The following is a 24,693-nucleotide window of genomic DNA, read 5'->3' on the forward strand; positions in this document are numbered from 1 at the left end:
TTGAATTCAATACTATATTTCTTTCAGGAAACATTATAAAATGAGAGATATACAGATAGACAAAATAAAAGGCAGAAGAAGAATTTAGCATGTAAAAAAAGCAGGGATAGTAATCATGATCTCAGGCTAAGTTAAAATTAAAACATAATTTATCAAAAGTGAAAAATAGAGAAACTACACTATGTATCAGCAAAGTTGTTCAATATTGTTTTAAACCATTTAAAATACCTACACAGTATAAAATACCTGAGCTTTTACCTTCCAAAACAGACACAGGAAAGATATGAACATAAATAAAAAGCACTTTTTATACAAATAAACTTAGATCTAAATAATTGAAGTAATATTTATTGTTCATGGGTAGGTTAAGCCAATATAACTTCTGAAATGAGAATTTCACCTAATTAATCTATTTGTTCATTGTCATCCCAATTAAATTACTCAAAAAATTTTACTGAGCTAAAAAAAGATAAAACCAAAGTTCATTTGGAAGAGCAAAAAGTCCAGAACTTCAAAGAAACCATGGGGGAAAAGATGTAAAGGAAGTAGATTCAACAGTATTAAACCTTAAACTAAAATATGAGATAGAGCATTGTTGAAGTGTAAAAAGAATAATTTTGATTATTTTAAATTAAAATTTTCTTGTATAAATAAAATCTGTGTAGTCAACAATAGAAGGAATGCACAAAACTGTATGGGGGGGTGGAACTTTCATAGACAATCTCTCAGATAGGACGTGAATAGGGTTGAAACGTTGCTGTGATATAGGAAATGAGCTGGTTGATTCAGAAAAACAAGGAAAGATTTGGACTTATGAAGGAAGCTCTATCCACCTTCAGAAAAACATGGTAGGAGGAAATAAGCATAGTATGGTCTTACATATGTGTGTATGAGTATATATGTGTATATATGTTTATGTTTGTAATGTTAAGCAGGGTGGGACTTTTTTACTGTTTTCTCTTTTAGAATGCTAAGGCAATCAAGTGCCTTTAATGAATGTTGCCTTTGTTTGAATCGGGAAGGTAAAGTAGGACCTTTTGTCTTTTGTTTTGGAGTTCTCCTCAGTACTGAGGTAATCAAGTACCTTTAACGAGTCTTCCCTTTCAAATGTAATTGCAAGCAAAGTGGGGTCTTTTGTTTTGAAGTGCTTCTCAGCACTGAGGCAGTTGGGTGTCTTTGAGTCTTGTCTTTGTTTGAATGAAGAGTCATTGATTGAAAACAATGTATATGTTGTAGTACTAGTGATTAAAGATCTTTCCCACACCCTTTTTTGCTAAGCGGGCACTGACTCCTCAGTGCCCTGAACAGGGTACATGAGCTTTGAGGTAGGGGTTTTGCTTTTGGGGGCACACTTATTGGAAGAGTGTTGGTGTGGCCCCTGCTTTGAAAAACCCAGATGTTGGTGCTTCTCTCTCTGGTAACTATGTGTGTGATGTCTTGATCAGACAAAAGCCTGTCTGTTGATTTGTTTATATAGTCTTTGTTTGTATTTGCTCTGAAGTTCAGGGTGCTGACTTTATTTTCCCCTGAACTAAGTGAATGATATATGTATGTTTAACTGGAGTGAGATTGTTAACCCTAACCCCTTAAAGTTGCTTTTTTCTAGAAAAGCAGATCAAAGAACCTGTGCTAGCAGCTCTCCTGTAAGTGCTCTTGTTGTTGGTCTTGTTATTGGTCTTACACCTCCACAGCAGCTGCTAGCAACATTGTTGTTACAATGTTTTAGAGTGTTGGGGGTGGGGGGGGAGGAAGGGGAAGAGATAAAGCAAAAAGTACATAGCAGAGAACAAAAGAAAAACAACAAGGAAGCAAAGAAAATCTGGACAACTTTAAAACAATGCATAATATTTATTATATAGGTTTTCTTGAAATGGTAATTTATTGTTTTATATAGATTCCTTTCTTATGGTCTGCTGTGCACATGGCATTTTTTCTTTTTCTCATTTTGTATTTAAGTTTAAAATTTTAAAATTGCAAAAAAAGAAATCTCATCTGAACTAATTATGGTAGAACACTGATGTAGTATATTGGGTAACATCTAAAATAAATTACGTAAAGTTGGGAAAGTTTTAAAAGGCCCTCCTGGAAAATACAAGGTTGGGCAGCTAGGTAGTGCAGTGGACAGAGCACCGGGTTTAGAATCAAGAAGACTTATGTTCATGAGTTCAAATATGGCCTCATATACTTACTAGCTGTGTGACCCAGGGCAGGTCACTGAACCCTATTTGTTTCAGATCCTTATCTGTAAGATGAGTGGAGAAGAAAATGGCAAACCATTTCTGTATTTTTGCCAAGAAAGCCCCAAATGGGGTCACAAAGAGTCAGACACAACTGAAACAACTGAACAACATATATTATAGTAAATATAAGTAGGATAGAAGGGATTTTTTGAGAGAGAGAACTTTTAAAACTTTTTCTTTGACATGGAAAAGGAAAAAAATGACTTTCATTTTCATTTCAAAAAAATCAATAATTAAGGTTCTATTCAACCCTATTATATTTTCTGTAATTAAAAAGTTGAATAATGGCAGGGGCCAATTGAATCAATCAAGCATCCCACCCCATTCAAAGTTAATGAGATGCTCTATACACTGAAACCTTTTTATCAAGTGAGAAAGCCTCTCTATTCAATCCATCAATGATGTTAAGATAGGTGCAAAAAAAACCAATTAATAAAATTGAGAAGGATTAGAGTGGTATAACCATTGAAAAAAAAATGACTACCCAGGAAATATGTTGTGATTGGTTGACAAGACTCCATCACCTAGTTCATATTCTAGCATTTGAGTGGCAGGCCAGGTTAGTGATGGAAGCACTTCCAGCCAAACTCCTTAGAGAGATGGGAAGAGAGGTCCTCTGTCTTCTCCACACAGGCACACCCAACCAGAGGATAACTTCATGAATTTTGAAAGGCTGGAAGATTTTGGACTTCCCATGCGTACTCTTGCAATATTTCTAGCACAGTGACTGACAATAGCATCTGTATTGGGAGCTGAAAAAGAACTGACCATACTAAGGAAAAGTAGTTTCAGTAGTCCACAGATAGTGCAAAAGAAAGCTACTCGCATCTTAGGGGAATTTCTTGAGGGCCTCACAAAGGTAGAAATGGACATCCATCCAACCAGGTACTGTACATTCCCCTTTACCATATTAGCTCTCTAAATTTGAGCCCACTTTCTCCTGAACTTTGTATGTACTTGTATGAGAATGTGCCCCTTGTTTAGAGGCATATAAAAAAAAATAATTGTTCTTATAAATACTCATGTGGCCAGAGTGGCCTTTGTTTTCCTTGAGTGACTCAGCTTACCTCATTGAGCCTTGCTGGTTGCTGCTGCTTCTCTTCTGGGAAGCGGAGAACTTCCTGTGTGATGAATCATGGGGCTGGCTGAGGGGAGGTGTTAACTCCAGAGCCACACCCTATTGGGTGTTAACTTGTTCTACGCTAGGGGGAGGGGCCAACTCAAGAACCAATAGGCCCTGGTCATTCAGGCGGCGCTTGAGGATATTGAAAACTCTATAACAGGGGAGAGAACAGCTTGAAGACCTCTTTTCCTTTTCTGGTTGGAGCCAGAGATGCTTACAGCTGAAGCTGAGCTGCCGGTAGCAGAGCTGACCCACGTGGAGTGCTGAGCAAGGACTGGAGGCCAGTGGGTAATCTTCTTACCGTAGAGGGGAAGCATGTATACGATTTTCCCTTATACCATCTTGCTTCTCTGGTTACTCTTGTAAGGCGTACTTATAGGGCCTGGAAGCTTTTGATCAAAATATCAAAATGGGGATGCTGGTTTGTGGGCCTGTTACTGTGGAGTGTAAATACATGTTTTAGTTCTCCTGCCTTCTGCCTAGAGAATTCCTTATATCCTGTGGTTCCGAACCTTTCAGACACATATGAGATTCTCTTTGAAATCATAAATTCTGCCTTCCTAATATAACTCATTTAAAGCTAATTAAGTTATTCAGGTTAATTGATAGCAACTGAAAATCATTGGGTAAATCACAATAGTGAGTGTTAGCATCAGAAAGAACAAGGTTCAAATCTTACCAGGGAAATATATTTGCTATTGTTATGGTAATTAGAGTGGGGCTTTTTACTGTTTTCTCCTTTGGAATGCTGAGGTAATCAAGTACCTTTGATGAGTTTTGCTTTTCAAATGTAATGGCAAGCAAAGAGGACTTTTTGTTGTCTTTGTTTTGGAGGGCTTCTCAGCACTAAGGGATCTTTGAATCAGGAATCTTTGATGACCTGCTTACATCAAAGGATGGCCTAGTTCTACCCTCTGACCCTGAGCAAGCATTTAAGTCACAAGAAGGTGTAATAGTAATTAAGGTGGGACTTTTTGCTTTTCTTCTCTTAAGTGCCTTTAATGACTCTGGCCTTTGTTTGAATGGGGCAGATAAAGTGGGATCTTTTTGTCTTGAAGTATTTCTGAGCACTGAGACAATTGGGAGTCATTGATTTGTATATGATGTGATCCTGGGGATGGAGAACTTTCCCAGACCCAGCCTAGGTGAGGTCAAAGCCCTCAGACCTCCAAACTGGATATAATTGAGGAGAGCTTGGCATTTGATTTTTGGGGCACACTCATGGAAGGAATATTAAGACTCTGGGCAAGCTGCAAATTGCCTCCCAGCTTTGCAACCCAGATGTTGGCACTGGTAACTATGTATTGTGATTTGAATCAGACAAGGTCTGTCTGTCAATGTTTGTAATTTCTGTTTGTATTTGCTTTAAAGGTCAGGGTGCTGGCTTTTTCCCCTGAACTGTGAATAATATTTGTACGTTGCTTTGAAATAAGATTGTTAACCCCCTTAACACTACTTTCCTTAGTAAAGCAGATCAAAGAACCTGTGTTGGCAGCTTTCTGGGTGCTGGTTGTTGGTGGATCTTACACCCCCACAGCAGCTGCCAGCCAGATTGTTGAAACAAAAGGCCTAAGTCACTTGGTTTCAAGTCACATGGTTGTGATGCTCTTTGATTCTGAGGAAGTATATATAAACTCAGAAGTTAGTTTTTTGCCTTTGGGGGCTCACTCGTTGGAATAGTGTTGGTGTAGAGACTCTGGGTGGCCATTAAGGAGCCCCCTGGCTTTGAAAACCCAGATGTTGGTGCTTCTCTCTGGTAACTGTGTATATACTGTGATTTGGTTACACAGATAAAAGCCTGTCTGTTGATCTGTTTGTAATTTCTGTTTGTATTTGCTCTGAAGTTCAGTGTGCTGCCTTTTCCCCATGAACTAAGTGAATGGTATATATATGTTTAATTAAAGTAAGGTTGTTAAACCCTGAAAGTTGCTTTCCTTAGAAAAGCAGATCAAAGAAGCTGTGGTAGCAGCCCTCCTGTGTGCTGGTGTTATTGGCCTTACACAGCCACAGTAGCAGCAAGTAGCATTGTTGTTACAGCTATGCGACCCAACAATTCTTTCAGATTTAAAGTTAGACAAGTTGTCAGATATGACTTGGTAGAAGCAGTTTCTATATGCAGAGTGCCATAGTGAATGAAGTCACAAGTCTAGACTAAAGGAAAAGCCATCAGATATATCTATGATTTCTTTCACCAAAAGCTCATACATAGACTAATACATTGAACAGTTCAAGATACTTAAGGAACAGTAAATTTAGTCCAGATTTTGGAAAGTTTCTGATTCTCAGTTTTAAAAATAATTAAGGTAACTACACAAAAATGGGAAGATTACTTTAATCATCCAATTTCTTTTGCTTATCTCCCTTAACTTCAGAACATTTCCCTTTAAAATGCAATACTGTCAACTATAATCATTCTCTGCCTAACACAGCAGCCTTAGGTATTAAATTACATTGTATTTTATTCTTAAATTACACAAAGTTCTTAATGTTTCTCAAAGTTCTCATGTTTCCAAAAGATAAATTGCCCAAAACTTTCTCCTTAAGGAATTACACTACTTTTTTCAAGCTAGAATTATTTTTCTTAATGTGATTCCCAGAATATATGAAATTACAGTAACATAAGTAACTTATTATAAGCTACAAGGACCTTTATTATTATCATATTCTGCTCCATTAAAGTTCTTGAGACTAAGTAGACAGATTAACAGCTAGGTAGCAGATGATAGAGCCCTATACTTGGAGTCAGGAAGACCAAAGTTCAAATATGTACCCTAAATAGCTGAACAAGTTGTGGAATATTATCGTAATGGAATACTATCATGCTATAAGAAATGACAATCATGATGATTCCAGAAAAATCTGGAAAGACTTACATGTACTGACGCAAAGTAAAGTGGGTAGAACCAGGAGACCGTTGTACATAGTAACAGCAATATTATATGATGATCAACTAGAACGACTTAGCTATTCTCAGCAATACAATGATCTAACACAATTCCAGAGGACTCATGATGAAAAATGTTTTCCACCTACAGAGAAAGAACTGATGGAGTATTAATGCAGATCAAAGCATACTATTTTTTGCTTTATTCTATGTAGGGTTTTTTTGGTCTATATTTTCTTTCACAACATGACTAATGTGTTGAAATATGTTCTGCATAATTGCACATGTATAACATATATCAAATTACTTATCATCTTGGTAAGAGGGGAGAAAGATGGAGGGAGAGAGGGAGAGAATTTGGAACTCAAAATTTTTAAAAATCAATGTTAAAAATTGTTTGTACATGCAATTGGTAAAAAAGGAAAATAGCATTTTAAAAAGTACCTCAGCCTCAGATACTTATTAGATGTGTAAAGGCAAGTCATTTAAACTCTTCCTGCCTCAGTTTTCTTATCTATAAAATGGGAATACTAATTGCACCTACCATTCAGGGTTATTGTGAGGATAAGATGAGACAATATTTGTGAAGTGCTTTTCAAACCTTAAAAGATTATATAAATGCTAAGAATGGTTATGAATGTGAAATAAGAGCTTCTTATCTTAAATTAATTTCTTCAATATATAATCTAGCATGTAATTAATAACCAGAATATTGTTTTTCCAGTCTCAGCATTTTGTACTTCTTATATTTTAGAATATCCTTCCTGGGGCAGCTATGTGGTACATGAGCCCTGAAGTCAGGAAGATCTGAGTTCAAATCCAGCTTCAGACACTTGACATTTAGCTATATGACTCTGGGCAAGTAATTTAACCCTGATTGCCTCCAAAAAAATTTAAAAATTGAATATTCCTCCTATATTACCCATCTTTCTGATTAAGCTGTCAAAGCTTCAAACTGCACTAAGATTTTTGGGACTTTGAATACACACGCACATGCATATACTTATGTTATATAGATTACTACATATGTGCATATTATGTATACATGTTATATTATATTATAAATATACACATAATGTTATACGCATACATAACATCAATGACCTGTGATTTTTATTGATGCAAAGAATCCTGGTGAGGGAACTGCTGCCAATGCATTCCTCAACCTGCCTCTAATTTATGATCTTAGAGAGTTTCCCGAGATACAGAGTGGGTGACTTCTCGTCCTGGGTTTGAGGAGCTACTTTCAAGAATTTAAGAGGTTATCAGTCTCTCCTTTTGATTCCCCAATATTTAGCATGTTCCTAAATGTATGATAACATGGTAAATATTACAACCACACTACTAAGGGGGTGGAAATGAAATCCGATATACACATTACTTCTATTTAGGGTAGAGGTGTAATGAAGGATATGGTAAAGCCAGCCATTCTCTAAATCCTACCAAATTCAGGGAATATAACTGTAATCTAGGTGCTATAGGTGCTTCCAGATAAGATATAGGCTCCTTCAGGCTTACAGAATTTCTGATCCCACATTGGTCATCAAAATATTGATGCAAGTATCAGTACTGATGTAATGATCCCCAGATGAATCTTTTGTAGCAAGATGTGTTGTATTTTCTCATCTAGAGAAAATGTTTCATTTCTGATATGTTTGCCATCAAAATCTCACTTTTGAGCTGCTTTTATAGGTTGAGGGGTCACTAATTGCTCATGATAGAAATGAGTGACCTCATAGAAAATCTTTTTGAACTTAATGGTCTTTAGGGTATCTTGTCCTCATCAAACATTCAGCATCCATGAAGACCAGAAAAATCATCGAGGATTATAATAGTCAAGAAAAGCTTCATGGGTGACATGGGACTTGAGGTGGTCTACCTATCCAATAACTGATTTTAGGCCCTGGTCAAATGGTATTATTAGTAAAGTAAGCAAATAATTTGATTATTTCCAAGCAAACCAAATCATTGTCATGCTAAGTCAATTAAAAAGATCCTAGAGTGGTAAGAAATTCTGCTCAATCTTTAAAAAGTACAAAAAAATTCTAGATAAACTATAGACCATCAAAAAAAAAAGACTGATTGTCCCATAAGGTATTTTGACCATAACTGAACTCTTTGTTTTGTTTTGTTTTTTACTTTTCTCAAGTCCCATCTTTCTAACAATGAATTACAATTGACTCATTTTGTCCTACCTCCAGTCCTAATACCATCTGATGAACATGAACACTCTCTCCAATTACATGAAGGGCAATGTATAGGAAAGGGATCTGATTGTTGTGCTTGGTCCCATTTGACAAATAGTGGATCTAAAATCCACATAAAGAAAAAACTTTCCCGCAATTAGGGAAATTCAAAGGGGTTATAGATGGCCTCCAAAGTTAGTGAGTTAGTTCCTCATCCCTAGAAGTATTCATGCAGAGGCTTGAATGTCTTGTGAGAGATTTTGTAGATGGAAATCCTTTTTAGGTTCAGTTTAGAGTAGATAGACTCTAAGATCCCTTTCAATTCTGTGACTCTGCAATTTTTTGATGAGTCTCTGAATGACAGCTAAATAGGTGCAGAGCTTAAAGTTTTCAGTTTTGAAAAATGTTATTCCCCTATTTAGAGCATTAGGGAGATTCCCCCCTCTGCCCAAAAAAATTAGGTTATTACAAGCACCTGGGAAAAGATTATGCATTAGAAGCTTTTCAATTCTTTTGGCTTCTTTTTGAAGCATCCTGATCTGGACTGGTGACAGAATCAGGAAATTCAGGCCAAGGAGGATTCACTGGCCTTGAAATATCCCTAGACAAAATTATGATATAGGAAAAGTTTATTTTTCATTCGCTCAGGCTTTGCTTTTTATACCCCATCCCTCATGGTAAAGCATCGTTTCATTATCTTCCCTGTTTTCTTCCTCAAGAAGGAAGAGCAGGTAGAACTTGACTTCTGATTTCATTTGGACAGGGAAGTCTACAACTTGGAGTGTTAGAGACCTGCCTAGAGCACTGAGAGGTTAAATGAATTTCCCTGGGTCAAACACACAGCAAAACTTAAAGGTGAGAATTGAACTCAGATCTTCCTGGCTCCAAGACTTGTTCTTTGTTTCCTGTTCCACAGCTGCAGGTAACTGAGAACACATACAGAAGGGCAGCAAGGACCTATAAGAATAGTGTCAGGGAATTTAAATCTAAGTATGTACTTCAGCCTGAAATAAAATCTAAAGACAATGTTTTAAGATTGTGCTTATTTTAGTGATGTAATGGGTAAAGAGAAAGGTCAAGGAAGGGGTAGGAACACTACTTCAAGTGGAAGGGAAGAGGATAATAGAGAATGAAAATAAGGCAGAATTATTTAACTTCTATTTTGTTTCTATTTTATCTACCAAAGGGGAATTATCTTCAGATTTAATGGGAGTAAGCAAGAATGAATAATGGGGGGCGGGGGGAAGACATAATTTAATGTGTTAGACAAAGTAAGACATTTGGATTCAGGAGACCTCTGTTCCAATCTTAGTTCTACCATGTATTATTTTTGTGACCTTTAGCAAATTAACAATCTCTCTACCTCATTTTCCTCATCTATATCATGAGAGGGTGTATTAGATGATTTCTAAGAGTCCCTTCCAGCCCTATATAATGCAGTCTTATTATTCTAGCTGATCAGAAAGTACCTATCTCCAGTAAATTTTAAAAAAAGACATTATGAATTAACATAAGAGTCTCAGAAGTAGCTTAATAGTCCTGCCTGTCGGTAGCTTAAAAAGAATCCCATCTACAATATACCTAACAAGTATTTCTCAACCTTCTAATGGAAATTCCATCATGAGAGAGAGAAATCTGCATCACTTAAGCTAGATCATTTCATTTTTACATAGTACCAATTACTAGGAATTTTTTCCTTAGATCACACCTAATGCCTCTTTGCAATGTCCACCCATTGATCCTATTTCTGCCTTTTAGAGTAAAAAGCAATTCAAAACCCTCTTTTATATGATGTCCTTTTAGATATTTTAAAAAAAAAAACTACCCTGATCACCCAAGTTTTGTATTTTCTCAGAGAGGTAAGCATCCTGATTTCCATCAGCCAATCCTTTTATATTATAATCTTAACATCCTTCACCATCCTCATTAATCTACTCTGGATGCTTTACAACTTACCAGTGTTCAAACTAAAACGTGCTATCTAGAACTATAATTATCCAGATGGGGTCTTCCCAGGGTAAAGTATAGCAGAGGTATCACTTCCCTAGTCTTGGACAAGGTTGTGTTTGTCCTTCATTTTCGAAGAGGACCATGGCATCAGGGAAATGATGATATGACTTGCACCTGACTTTGGTCACCAGCCTCACTTTCTCCTCCAGTCATCTGGATCCAGTGACCAGATATTCATCAGGATGACTGGAGATGACCCCAGATGCAATGGGAGACCATGACCCTTTTAGGCTCAGGCCTTTTCATGTACTCACTTAGAGTGAGGTAAGGCCCATTCACTGAATAAGCCTCTTTAAGAAGTAAATCAAGAGATGGCCCCTTAATTAGAAAAAAAGTCGGGGGAGGGGAAGACTCTCAGGGTTGGTGTTCCAAAGAGAAACAGTTACCATTGACATTGACTGTAAGGCAGGAGGGTCCAAAATACAGCCATTAAGTAGAGCTTGGGCAGGGAAAGGCAAAGGCAGGAAGGAAGGAAGGAAGGAAGGAAGGAAGAGAGGGAGGGAGGGAAAGAGGGAGGGATGGAGGGAAGGAGGAGGGAGGGAGGGAGGAATATAGCTAACGAACCCCAAGTTAGTATCTCTCTGAGTCTAGACAGTCTCAGATCACATAAAGTTGGCATATCACAAATCCTACATTGGTTCTAGAGTCCACTAAAGCCCCCCAGTCTTTTTGAAACTATTGTCTAATGATGTTTCCCCAGTCTTGTACTTTGAAGTTGATTTTTTAACCCATGTTAATTTTTTTAAATTTAATAGGCATGCTATTTATGCCTTCACTGATTAAAAGGATTAAATTAAAAAGGCAGCCTGGTGTGGTGGATAGATCATTGAACTTGGACTCAGGAAGACCTCAGTTCAAACCCTGCCTCAAACAGCTGTGTGATCCTAGTAAAATCACTTAATCTCTCTCAGCCTCTATTTTCTAGTCTATAAAATTACTATCATAATTGCACCTACCTCCCAGGGTTTTTATAGGGCTCAAATTAAATCATATAAGCAAAGACCTTTACAGACTTTAAAATCTTATACAAATATCAGCTACTACTATTTTTACTATAATTATTGTAGTTATTAATAGTAATGATAGCAACAGCAGCAGCAGTAGTAGCAGCAATAGACAAAATAGGACCACGTATGCAGATAAACCCTGAGGCACTCCACTGTAGATCACATTTCAAGCTGACATAAAATAATTAGGTTTAATTATTTAGGTCTGGCCATTCACCATAACTGTACTATTGCCTAACTCACATTGCTCTACCTTGTTACCAAGAATAATATAAGAAACTCTGTTGAATGCTTTGCTAAAATCCAGGTAAACTTTAGCTACAACACTGTCCTGATCTACCATTAATACCATAATAGACAACCCATTTCCTTTACCTTTGTAGGGATGGACAATGGAGGCATCCTTAACCTCCTGGGGGATAACCTCCTCCTGCCATATAATACAGAAAATTTCAGTCAAAATTGTGTATAAGCAATGGCTCCCTACCAACACTGTAAATCTTAGCTGAAATAGAATCAGTACCAGGTGCTTTGCTGCAAGAGAGGAGCCTAATGGCATACCTCTTCTTCGGCTGGAAGTTTGCCTAAAGAGGGATTCTATCTGAGGTAAATGGTAAATGGTTTCAACATTGATTGATGACAATCTGTTGAGAATACTATAGTTCAGCTCATCTCTCTCCAGGATCATGTCCTTGTCACTAATCAATGTTGCTTCATTTGTGCAGAACAGCTGAGATGTACCATAGGTCTTTGGCCCATAAATCACCTTTAGGGCACTGTAGAAGTGCTTTGGAAAAAAAAAACTTTTTATAGACACTATCAGATAAAAATCTTATGTCTAAACTATATAAAGAATTTTGTCAATTCTATAAGAATATGAGTCATTCCTCTATTGATAAATGGTTAAAAGATATGAACAGGAAGTTTTCCAATGGAGAAATCAGAACAATTTATAGTCATATAAAAATGCTCTAAATCACTATTGATTAGAGAAATGCAAATTAAAACAACCACAAGATATCATTTTATACCTACCAGATTGTCTAAAATGATTGAAGGGGAAAGTGACAAATGTTGGAGGCGGATATGGAAAAATTGTGACACTAATTCACTGTTAGTGGAATTATGAAATGATACAACCATTTGGGAGAATAGTATGGAATTAGGCATCTTCAACATCTGACCAAGCTCTAAGTGCTTCACAGCACCTGCTTCAGCCACTTTTATGGCCATTGGAACAAATCATTCTCATCCACCCAATCTATCAGGGCCAGAGGAAGTCTTCACATGCTTGCGGTAGATGCCCCCATAACCCACTGAAGGGTTTTATACCCCTTGGTTATCCTCAAGCTGGTTTAGACTTTCTGCTAAAATGGTTTGCTGGCATGTGGCTGCTGCTCATGCTATAGCTTCTTGGAGCCATGGGTGAGAGTTGGGTGGATCAGGTAGACACCAAAGGTAGAAAGCAGTCCTGAAGAGGGCTCCACAGCCCTCGCATAACAGGAACTAATCTTCCCTAAACACACCAAACACCCCAGGGTGAATTACTAATAGTTTGAATATTTGAAAGCTATCACTCAGAGGAACAATTAGACCTGATGTTGGCCACAGACAAACCTGTGACCAATGAATAGAAACTTGTGATGTGAGGGAGATAAGGCTTGAATATTTATGTGTTGATTATTTTTATGGTGATTAAAAGATCTAGATAGTAGTCATTTAATTTATGAGGGCCAGGTGGTTGAAAGGTGATCTCTAGACAATCATATCTGTCCTCAGACCTTATAGGGGCTCTGCTGGGGCCTAGTATTTGTCAATCTGGACATGATAGAATAGTTTGGCTTGGCCTCTCATCATGTGTAAGACTGAATTGCCTTTTTGGAAACTAGAAACTTACAGGGTGGCTACACAGGGTGAGGGAGCCAGAGTTGATAAAACTAGAGGAAAGCTTCTCCTGAAAATATTAAAAAAAACATGGTTGTATGAAAATTTAGCTTAAGGGACGATATTAGACTCACTTATTAACAGTTAACATTTGCATAATATTAGGTTTACAAAGCACTTTACATACATTATCTCATTTGAACTTTGTAGCTCTGTAGAGATGGTAGTTGTTGTCCTTCATGCTTGAAGAGGAACAAAATGACATAACTATATCAGGATCAAGGTACAGTGTGCCTGACTGTGGCTTATCAGACCAGCTTGGAAGGCTCTACCACAACTCGGGTACATATAGTCCATATGAACACTTGGAGTGGAGATATCTTTAAATTTGCACATCTCATGTTTTGTTCGAGCTGATGCAATGCTGTTTTGCTCACAGAGAACAGAGTTTTCTTTGATGTGGGTACAGCAAGCTGGGCAATCCTATGCAGCATTTCCCATGTATCATAATTGATTCCAAAATTCTTGAGAGAGACCTTGAGAGAGAGTCCTTATATTGCTTCTTCTGAACTCTGTGTGAGCACTTGCATTGTGTGAGTTCTCCATGAAATAGTCTTTTAGGCAAACATAAGTTTGGCATTTGAACAATGTGGCCTGCTCATTGGTGTTGTGCTTTCTGTGTTAGAGTTTGAATGCTTGGCAATTCAACTCAAAAAAGGACCTCAGTGTCATGTACCCCATCCTAGCAGGTGATCTTCAAAATCTTCCTAAGACAATTCAAATGGAAGAGTTTTGGTTTCCTGGCATGGCACTGGTATATTGTCCAGGTTTCACAGGCATACAGTAACAAGGTCAGCATAAGAGTTCTGTAGACCTTCAGTTTGGTAGGCATCCTAATACCTCTTGTCTTCCTCTTTCCTTCAGAGCCTCCCAAACACAGAGCTAGCTCTGGCAATGTGTGTATCAACCTCATTGTCTATGTGGACATCCCTGGAAAGTATGCTGCCAAGGTAAGTAAATTTATCTACAGCATTCAAAATCTCTCTATTAGCTATAACCAATGATTCCATGTATTTATATTTAAATATATACAGTTACAGGGAAATTTCCTTAGGGAAATTAAGATAGTGAGGGGTTAATTGACTTGCTCATGATCAGAGAGCTAATTAGTGTTAGAGCCAGGATTCAAATCCAGGTCTCTTGACTCTATATTTAGCATTTTCCCCAATACTCTATTTTGATGATATCCAAAGCCTATCCAGAATGCTGTCATATGCTTGTTCTCATTCCTGATCTAAACTGATTTATTTGCTCCTCTACTTCCTGGAAATTTAGCATAGTGAAGCATTAGAGGCAGCACCATTAGTTTGGAAATCAATAGGAAAAGATATTAGACTTGAATAGTGAGAATATTGAATTCCCAGTCATCAGGGTCATTTATTTTAAAATACAATGAAGGAACTCCACCCATTTCCACAAATCAGAAGTAAAGAATCAGATTAGCTCTGTACAGAGGTTAATATTAAGGAACTGTAAGAGCATCTGGACCTCCTGACACAAAATGGAATAAAGTTGCATCAGAGGTACCTGGTTGCCTGGGTTGAATAAAGGTATCCTTAATCTTGTTGTTTGGTAAACGTGCATGATGAATTCTGCCCCCCCCATAGGCCAGTATTGGTGACATTCGGGAGTGTCAAGGATACATTTTAGTCTTGTGGGTGGTACAACTAGACAGGAGAATATAACCATCATCTATACTATTGCACAGCTCTGCCTCACTTAAAACCAATTTGTGCTCAAGTCAAGACACCACCCTCATGATGTCACTGTTACTCTTTAAGAACAAAGGATGAACGATAACAACAAACATGAGGTTTATAGGATCATATATTGAAAACTGTAGGGAATTATAGAGGCCATGAAGTCTAACTCTCCCCATTTTAAAAGAGGAAACTGGGACTGAGAAAGGTTAAGGTTTTTCTTACTTACAATCCCTTCTGGAAGCACATTTAAGCTTTATTTTGGAGAAATAATCTAGAATAAATGGATGGAAGATAAAGAGAATCAGATTTCAACTCAATATAGAAAACTTGTAGCCAGGTGGGTACTATGATATGCCTTGGGAAATAATATCTCCTTCTTGTGCCTATACCGATGCCTCTAAGGTCATGGGGTAGTACATACCACATAGAGTACCTTGAACCTTTTAATCACTTGCCTTCCTCAGGCGATCTTTCTAATTATAACTTTCTATCAACTAAATCCCAATTGCCAAAGAAAAACCTCTTCCTCTCTCCAACCCTAAATTCCAATGTTATTCTCATCCACCTCAAACTTACTCTCAATGTCCCATTCCAGGTATACCCTTCACTACCACTGTGTCCTTTAGAACTCCTGCTTCATAATTAAGCTTCCTTTCATAAACCTCTTCTCTCACTGCTTTCATTCTTTGGCACTCACTGAGACCTGGTTCCCTCCTGATGAAAATGCATTCCTGGCTAACTTTTCTAGTACTGGCTGTGCTTTCCCTCATACACTATGGACTCACCAATCCTGGTGAGAGGCAGATGGAATACTCCTTGTTGCAAACTGCCACTTTCAGAATGCCCCTGTACTGCCATCATTCAGCAGTCTTTCCTTTGAGCATCTTTCAATCAAAAAAGATGGTGAAAAGAGAAAGATAAAGAACCAAGGGCCAAGCAGCAGTTGCTACATTTCTATCTTTTCCATCTCCTTCTCCCTCTTCACTATCATCATTCAGTTTAGTGTTTTCTAAAGCCTTTACACCACACACCATGAGTGAGTAGATCCAGTAGATGGTTTACCCCAGGCATGGCACACCAAAATTAGAAAGAAATGACAAAGTTTGCAAACCAAAGATATTGATGATACATAGGTTATCCCATTCATTTGCCATTTTGCCTGTCTAAATGAAATATTTTGGTATGATGGAAACTTCTGGTTTCTGTGTGAATAATTGGTCACTGCCAATAAGTATGACAAATTGTTCTTTTTCTAATGTATTTCCTCAAGGCCAAAGAAACCTCCAACCCACATTTTCTAGTTCATTATTTTCTGGCACCTTCATGATATCTCTTCCACCAATCTTCATACAAACTGCTCTTGGTTTTTTGGTTTCTTTTTTTTTTACTTCCTTCTAACTTGAACTTCCACTTTATATGACACTACACTATGAGGTAAGACTTTGATGAAAACAGTCAAAAATAATATCTTAGTTGTCCTGTCCTTATCTTCAGAACGTTGCTTTTTTTCCTATTGGATTTATCTCGTAGTTAACATTTTGTAAATCTTTAAAAAGCAATCAAAGCAATTTGTGTCCTAAACTTTAAATGAATGTGTTTCTATCTGTCTGAGCCCGAGTCTATAATTTCATGCAACTGGGCTTCCAATGGATATTTTTGTCAAATGAACACTTCTAGGAGCAAGTAACAATCTTTTGTATATTCATGATCATACTAAATTACAGATATTAAAGATACATAAACCATGAAGCCACAGTGACATTTCTACCTAGCATTTTCTAAATGATTAAAACAGCCTGTGTTTATACATCTGATTAAGGAATTGAAAAAAGATTGGCACCTGTTACCAATAAAAGGAAATGAAGCTTTGTTTAAATAAATCATGCTTTATTCATTAGTCCAGCATATAGTCAAGTTTATCTTGGAAACTTCAGTCAAGTTAATCTTGGAAACAGTAAAAATGGATGAAATAGTGAGATCCCCTTTTCCTGCTGAGGCAGCATAGTGCAATGGAAAGCCTAGCAGGCTTAGCACTGTGCCTAGCACATAGTGGGCAATTAATAAGTGTTTATTAATTGATTGATTTAGATTCAAAAAAATATCAGTTGGAATCCTGGCTATGCCATCTCCTATTGTGTGACCTTGGACAAGTCACTTCACCTCTCTGGGCCTCTATTTCCTCACCTGTAAAATAAGGGGGTGGGGCAGGACTAGATGATCTTCAATGATTTGTTTCAGCTATAAATCTGTAATGCTATGATTGCAGTTAGGTCACACAATGAATAGAGTGCTGGGCCCGAAATCCGAAAGACCTAAATTCAAGTCCAGCCTCACTTCCTAGCCCTATGATCTTGAGCAAGTCACTTAATCTGCTGCCTTAGTTTCCTCAGTTGTAAAATGGGAATAATAAAACCACCTAGCTTCTCGTATTGCTGTATCAAATGAGATCTGTAAAGCACTCAGAACAGTGCTCGGCTTACATTTATATTGTAGGCTCTGTATAAATGCTTGTTCCCTTCCTTCCTTCTTTCCAACTCTAGGAGCCAAGATTTCTTTGTTAAAGCGTAAATGTGAGGTCTAAGGAAACATAAATGGAATAGGACTTCCTTCCCAAAAATTGGAAGAAGGGGAATTTTTAAAATGCAGACGTGTATTATTGATGGGGAAATGGAGGGAGAGACTCAGGCTGCCTGTGTTCTCTTGACCCTGTGGTATTGTGGAATGAACAATGGATTTGGAAGATAAGAACTTTAGTTTAAATTCCATTTCCAACATTATCTGTGTGACCACCAGTAAGTCAGTTTACCTCTCTGGACCTTTGCTTCTTCATTTGTAAAATGAGAGGGTTGAAATGGAAAATTTCTAAAGTGCCTTCTACCTTTAATCTATAATTCTTTTGATTGTCTTGTACACTTTATTTGTTATATGTTAAAAAAAATAATTAGGAAAATAGTAACTTGAAGTGATATGCCTCTCAATTAAATTGCGGTTTTCTCTTTCTGTCAAGTTCAGATCTCATACACGGGATACTTATATTTTCTGACTAAAAAGTTGTTTGTTTTGGTTGAAGCATTGACACAATTTCTTTTTTGCTGAAGAAAATCACAATTATCTAGGAGTAACAGAATGTCCCTGCCTCATTGTCTCCACAGAAATTTCACTGCCATGCCCATCAGTAGGGGATTTGACCTCCTTAGTTTAAGGGAAAAAGTCAGAAACCTGGGCTCAAACCACTCTGTTTCCCTTTCCACCAGAGTTCTCTCACCTAAACAGTGACTTATTTAATATTCTGTATCTTGATCACTGCATTCCCTTTGTGTTTGTTTTCTATTGGCCCTGAATTATTTATAGAACCTAAGATAAAAATGACTTGAATTCAGAAGCACTTACTTTAATTAAGTTCTGATGATGTGAGAGGCTTATATTTGAAACTGTCAATCCCCTTTCCAGAATAAAAATAAATAAACTAATCAATCAATTAATGAACACTTTAAAATAGGAAATTAAATCTCTCCATTTGATTGAGACTTTGCATTCAGCGCAAACACAATCACCATGATGGAGAGAAAGCAGGACTCTTCACTTAAAAGTAATATTCAAATTGAAATACTTAATAAGTGTCCCACTGAAAGCTAAGGATTCAAAGAAAAAAAAGAATTGAATCTCCTACCTAGCTATAGAAATATATAGATGATTAGAACTAAAAGGGACCTTAGAGATTATCTAGAACAGTAGTCATATTTTGCAGGTGAGGAAACTAAGCCCAAGGGCAGTTGAAGTGACTCTCACCTATAGTTGGACAGTGACTAAATGGGATTGGAAACTAATTTTCTGAATTCCTAGTCTAGAGTTCTTATATGCATTGTTGTTGTTGAAGAGGACCATGACATCAAGGAGGTGATACCATGACTTGAAAGTGAATTGATTTTAAGAGAGGAAGGGCCATGCAAAGTTGCCAGCCTCACTTTCTCCTCCAGAGGCATCTGAGTCCAGTGGCAAGATATAAATCAGGATGACTGGAGATGGCCCAGGAAGCAGTGGGAAACCCTGGCCTTTTTAAGTTAAGGTCTTTCCCAGGTCTCAGTCTGACTGAGGGATTAAGGCTAGTTAAGAAATGAAGCAAAAATTGGCCTCTTTTTCATAGTCAAAAAATTAATTAAATAAATCTGGGAGGGAAAGATCCTCAATGTTCCTGGCCAAAACAGAAACAATTGCTGTTTGCATTCACTCTGAGCTAATCAGAGCCCAAACAATGACCAAGTAGGGCTTGGGCTGGGACCTATTGTTGGCCAGTAAGTAAAAGCCAGAGTGATTTGGATTTAAGTCATGGTCCTTAAGAAAAAAATCTAGAAAGATATTTTGCAAGGTATCAGTGATCAAAATGTGCATTCCTTTGGGGAGAAGAGGGAAGGGAAAGATGAAGGAAGGAAGGAAGGGAGGGAGGGAGGAAGGGAGGGAGGAAGCAAGGGAGGAAGGAAGGAAGGAAGGATGGAAGGAAGGAAGGAAGGAAAGAAGTTTTTTGTCCTTTGTTCTCCAAGAGGACATGGCATCAGGGAGGTGATGCCATAGCATGCAAGTGAACTGGATTTAAGCGAAGAAGGGCTGTGCAAAGTCACTTTACTATACTGCATATACTACCACAGAAGGTAAGAACTAAAAACCAAATAAAGATAATGTCCTGAGAGCCTCTGAAAAATTACCTCACTTCTATAAATACTTTTCAAATGCTTACAAGAGCAACTTTCAAACCAGTTTAAATAACACAGTGTCAAACCTATAAAGTATCATCGTTTCCTAGACCACATTAACAGCAAAGTCATTAACTAGCCATCTACAAACAGACCATTCACGTAGGAAGAGTATTCCCATGTGATGTGATTTCAGACATTTCACACCTGATATGATTTAGGAGGTTTCCTAAATGGAATCAGGTTCATTTGCCTAAAGAAAATTCACCTAAAATTGTCTATTAATCATTTTACCAAATGACACTTAAACCTATATTCTGAATAATAATTGTTTATCAAATATACTATGTATTCCTACATTAAAATGCTGTTCAAGCCTACATCTTTTTGGTATTTGTTCTATTTTAACCATTTTTCCAAAATGTATTGTTTCATTATTTTAAGAATCCATTTTTAATACTTGGCTAGTTACATTAGGGTTTGGATGAGATTTGGTTGAAATTGCTCATCAGGTAAATTGGTTTGATTTAATTCAAAACAATCAAAATCATTTAAAGGAACCAAAGAAAGACAGTCTATTTAACTCCAGCTTCCTGCTCCTTTTTTTTAATGAAACCCTCACATTCTTTCTGATTGGTAGCACAGGACAGACCTTCCAAAAAAGTTTCTGGGCTTTTCTAAGGCAGCTCCCTCAGATGAACTAAATTATAGCTTTTAAGGGGTGCTGACAATTTATCTGCTAAGTCTGCCATAAAAAAAATCCTTCCTATCAATGTTAGAGAATTTGAAATTTGAAACGCCATTTGAGATTAATTCCTTTGGGATGGCAATCTCTTTTTAAATTTAACCTTTTAAATGCACAAAGCCCTGAAATATTGTGTTGTTCAGGTCACAGTAATGGACTGATTTTGAAGTTAAAACTCGATTTTTTTCTAGAACTCTTATCAGTCTTGTGTATATAACCCCAGGTAGTTTCCACTAGATAGCATTTATGGTTTGTTTGGTGGGATTTATAGGCAGCAAGGATTCATCTCAAAAATTTGTTTTGGAGCTAGACAAGACCTTAGATATCATCTCATCAAACTCCTTCATTTTATAGTTGACCCAAGAAAGATGTAGTAAGTGACAGATTCAAAACTGGAACTCAAGGCTTCTGATTCCTCCCACTGTTTTCTTTTCCCTACACTATTATACATTGCCTCCTCTTTTCAGATATCTTGATGTTTTGAGACCTTACCTAGAGACACTCAATAAATACATTGCAATTTTGCATTTAAAAAAGAAAAGAAACTATTTGAAGACAAGAGGAGGCTGTAGTCAGATGATTTTGTCTAAATCCCTGCTTTGATTATTTAGTACATACACAACCAGGGCAAGCCACTGAAGCTCCTTCCCTCAACCCTAAAATGAAGACGTTAGACCAGATGACCTATTAGTTCTTTCCGACTTTAGATCTATGATTCTATAAACCTAAGTATGGGTATTAAACAATGTTACTATATCAGAAAGATGGTGGGAAGTGAAGAAAAAAACTTAAAATTGAAAATGGAAATAAAGGCAATTTGAGATGCCCTCATCTGTATTCTGGTGTTGGCAGTGAAGATAGAATGACAGAGAATAGAATGTTGGGTTTAGAATCTGGAAGATCTGAGTTCATATCCTAACTCCAGCAATTACTAGCCATGGGAACTTGGGAAATTTTTTTAACCTTTCTGAGCACCAATCTCTTTATGTGTAAAAGGGGATAAGGTTATTATTTGCAATTATCTCACAGAGCTGTTTATGATAGTTTATGTGGGGAAAAAAACCCTGAAGTCATCATTACTAATTGCCATTTACCTTGTTCTAGGGTGATTGACCTATTCTTCCCTAAATACTTTTCTACTCTGAAACTTATGCTGGCTGGCTCAACTTCTCTTGCTATGCTCACCCAGCTCACCTCAGTGGCAGCCATAGTAAAAACAGCAATATGTTCCACCAGAAGTTCTTTGCTCCCAGGCATGGGTCCCTAAGTTCCCTGTATTGAAAACAAAGTAGCAGATATCAGGGAAAGGTGAAGAGTTTCCCCAAACATGACCTCAACAAGCCCATCCAACTCATAGCCTTTCTGGACTATAAAGCAAGTATAACCCACATTGCTTGAAAAGTAGAAAGGTCTGGTTCAAAGGTGAAAAAGAAGGAAGTAATCAAGGGCATCACCATTGAGAAAATGCCTCTCTATAGTCATTGTAGGTATTTTGGGCTATGTGCAAACCACCTCTTCTAAGGCCTCCAAAACTTCAAAAGCCCTTTTGCTGGGCACATCAGTGATGAGTGTAAGAGGCAAATTGACAAGAACTGGCATAAGTCCAAGAAGAAGGCTTTCACCAAGTACTGCAAGAAATGGCAGAATGAGGATGACAAGAAGCCCTTGGAAAAAGATTTCAACAGCATGAAACAATACTTCTGGTGATCCAAGTCATTGTCCATATTGCCTGCTCCCACTGAGGCAGAAGTCTCACTTGATGGAGATCCTGGTGAATAGTGGCAGCATGGTTGAGAAACTGAACTGGGTCCACAAGAAGCTAGAGCATCTAATGCCTGTGTCCAACATGTTTGGGTAGGATGAGAAAATTGATTTCATTGCAGTAACCAAGAGCAAGGGTTACAAAAGTGGCACCAGTCTCTGGTCCACAATGAAACTGCCCTGAAAAGTCCACTGAGGCCTATATTTGGTGGAGTGTTTTAGAGCTTGGCATCCTGCCCACGTGGTATTCTCTGAAGCCCAAGCTGGTTAGAAGAGCTACCACCATTGCACAGAGATTAAAAAGAAGATCTACGAGATTGGCCAGATCAAGGACGGCAAAATGATCAAAAACAATACATCCACTGATTACAATCCTCTGGGAGGCATTGTCCACTATGGTGAAATGACCGATGACTTTATCATGCTGAAAAGCTACGTTGTGGGGATCAAGAAGTGTTTCCTCACCCTATGAAAGTCTGTGCTGGTACGGACTAAATGCCACACCCTGGAGAAGATTGACATGAAGTTTATTAACACCACCTCCAAATTCGACCACGGCCAGTTTCAGACTGTGGAGAACAAAGCTTTCATGAGAATACTCAAAAAGGATCATATTGTTAAAGAAAAGGCTGTCTAATGTTTCCAAGTGAACTCAGAAATAGTGGATTCTCAATAAACTGAAAATATTTTAAAAAATCTTCTCTTGCTGCCTTGATTTTTCCAGCTCAGTGGAAAGTATAAAATGAGTGTATTAGATGTGAAAGCTTGGCAAATTGCTACATTTCCTGTGCTTAAGTCATCCCTTACCTTTAGAGACCTTTAGAAACCTGTCTTTATGAAACAAAGCATAACTTTCCATGCTGGTTCCTCACCAATATCACAGTACCATGACCTCTAGGCAAACCAAGAAATCAGAAGATGGTGTGGGCAATGAATCTTGGCTTCCCATGCCTTCATATTTTCTTTGACTAATATATCAGGCAACTCACATCGTGAACTAGAATTCAACATTTCCTGAGGGATATTTAGAACAGAAAGAGAGCCGCCAGAAATAACAGATTCCCAAAGCTGCATCAGCACACACACGCACACAAAAAAAGTCTCCATAGACTTATAACCTCTCACTTTTTCCAAGATAATTAGCTCTGAAAAAAACAACAGCAATATTAGCCTTTTCAGACATCACACAAAATCTCTGCTTCTCTCACATTTTATGTACTTGTTTTCTGCAGCATAAGTATGAGGGAAAGGCATAGGTTCACATTTAGATTATTACCCACAGTAATAGAAAAATGATTTTGTTTCAGCCTCACAACTCAGCTGTTCTGACTTCCCTTATAGGAAACTATAGGAAATCTTAGACACAGTTTAATAACCCAAGTAAAAAAAAAAAAGATTAAGTGTCTTGCCCAGTGTTAGCCAGGTAACAAGTATCAGAGTTGGAATTCAGATCTAAGTTCTCTGACCCTAAAGCCATTACATCCACATTGACTCCAAATTCTACCATACTATGCTTTTTGTGTGTGTGTAACAACTTTCATCATTTCAGTCTAGTGTCTGACTTTTTATTACCCCGTTTCAGTTTTTCTTGGCAAAGATACTGGAGTAGTTTGCCATTTCCTTCACTAGCTCATTTTATAGATGAGGTACTGAGGCAATCAGGATTAATTGACTTGCCCAGGGTCACACAGCTTGTAAGCATGTATAAAACTGGATTTTGAATTCAGGAAAGCCTGGCACTCTATCCATTGCACCACCTAACCTCCCATAGTAACAACTTAGTTCAAGACTAATTGGAACTTAAGGGCCAAAACAAGAAAGTTGGTAAATGTCTAGACCCTCTTCACTTTCTACAGATTACATTTTGACTACAAAGCAATAGGCATGCTGATTACAAGAGGAGAGTGTGAATCCTCCTCTTTCCTGCTTCTACTATTCCACCCCCTATCTTTTTCTCTTTCTTGATCTTGCTACTAACTCACCCTGAATTTCCCCTTCAAAATCTCCTTTGGAAGTGTGTAAGGAAAAGGTCAAGGCAACCAAGTCAATATGATAAAAACGACAATACTATCTAAATTGTTTTACAGATTCAGTGCTGAAATGTCAAGACATTCATGCCAATTTAATAAAAATGACAATACTACCTAAATTATTTTTTTACAAATTTAGTGGTATAGCAGTCAAACTACCAAGGGGTTACTTTATAAAACTAGATCAAAATAATAATGTGTGTGCAAAAGTACAAAAGTCAAGAATTTCAAGGGAAATGATGAAAAAGTAGGAATAAAGATGACTTAGCATTTAAAGAAATCAAACTATATTATAAAGCAATAATCATAACAGAATTTCAGAATTGGAAGGGACCTCGGTGGCCATCTAGTCCAACCCACAGTTTAAAAAGA

General features: G+C 37.5%; 1 pseudogene; it reads left to right on the forward strand.

Moving 5' to 3' along the window:
• The first annotated feature begins 21,754 nt into the window (after nt 1–21,754).
• Nucleotides 21,755–22,928, forward strand: LOC118837562 (annotated as a pseudogene).
• The last annotated feature ends 1,765 nt before the right edge of the window (nt 22,929–24,693 follow it).

This window comes from Trichosurus vulpecula, chromosome 1 (assembly GCF_011100635.1).
Source record: "Trichosurus vulpecula isolate mTriVul1 chromosome 1, mTriVul1.pri, whole genome shotgun sequence".
In the NCBI taxonomy this organism is placed as follows: Eukaryota; Metazoa; Chordata; class Mammalia; order Diprotodontia; family Phalangeridae; genus Trichosurus; species Trichosurus vulpecula.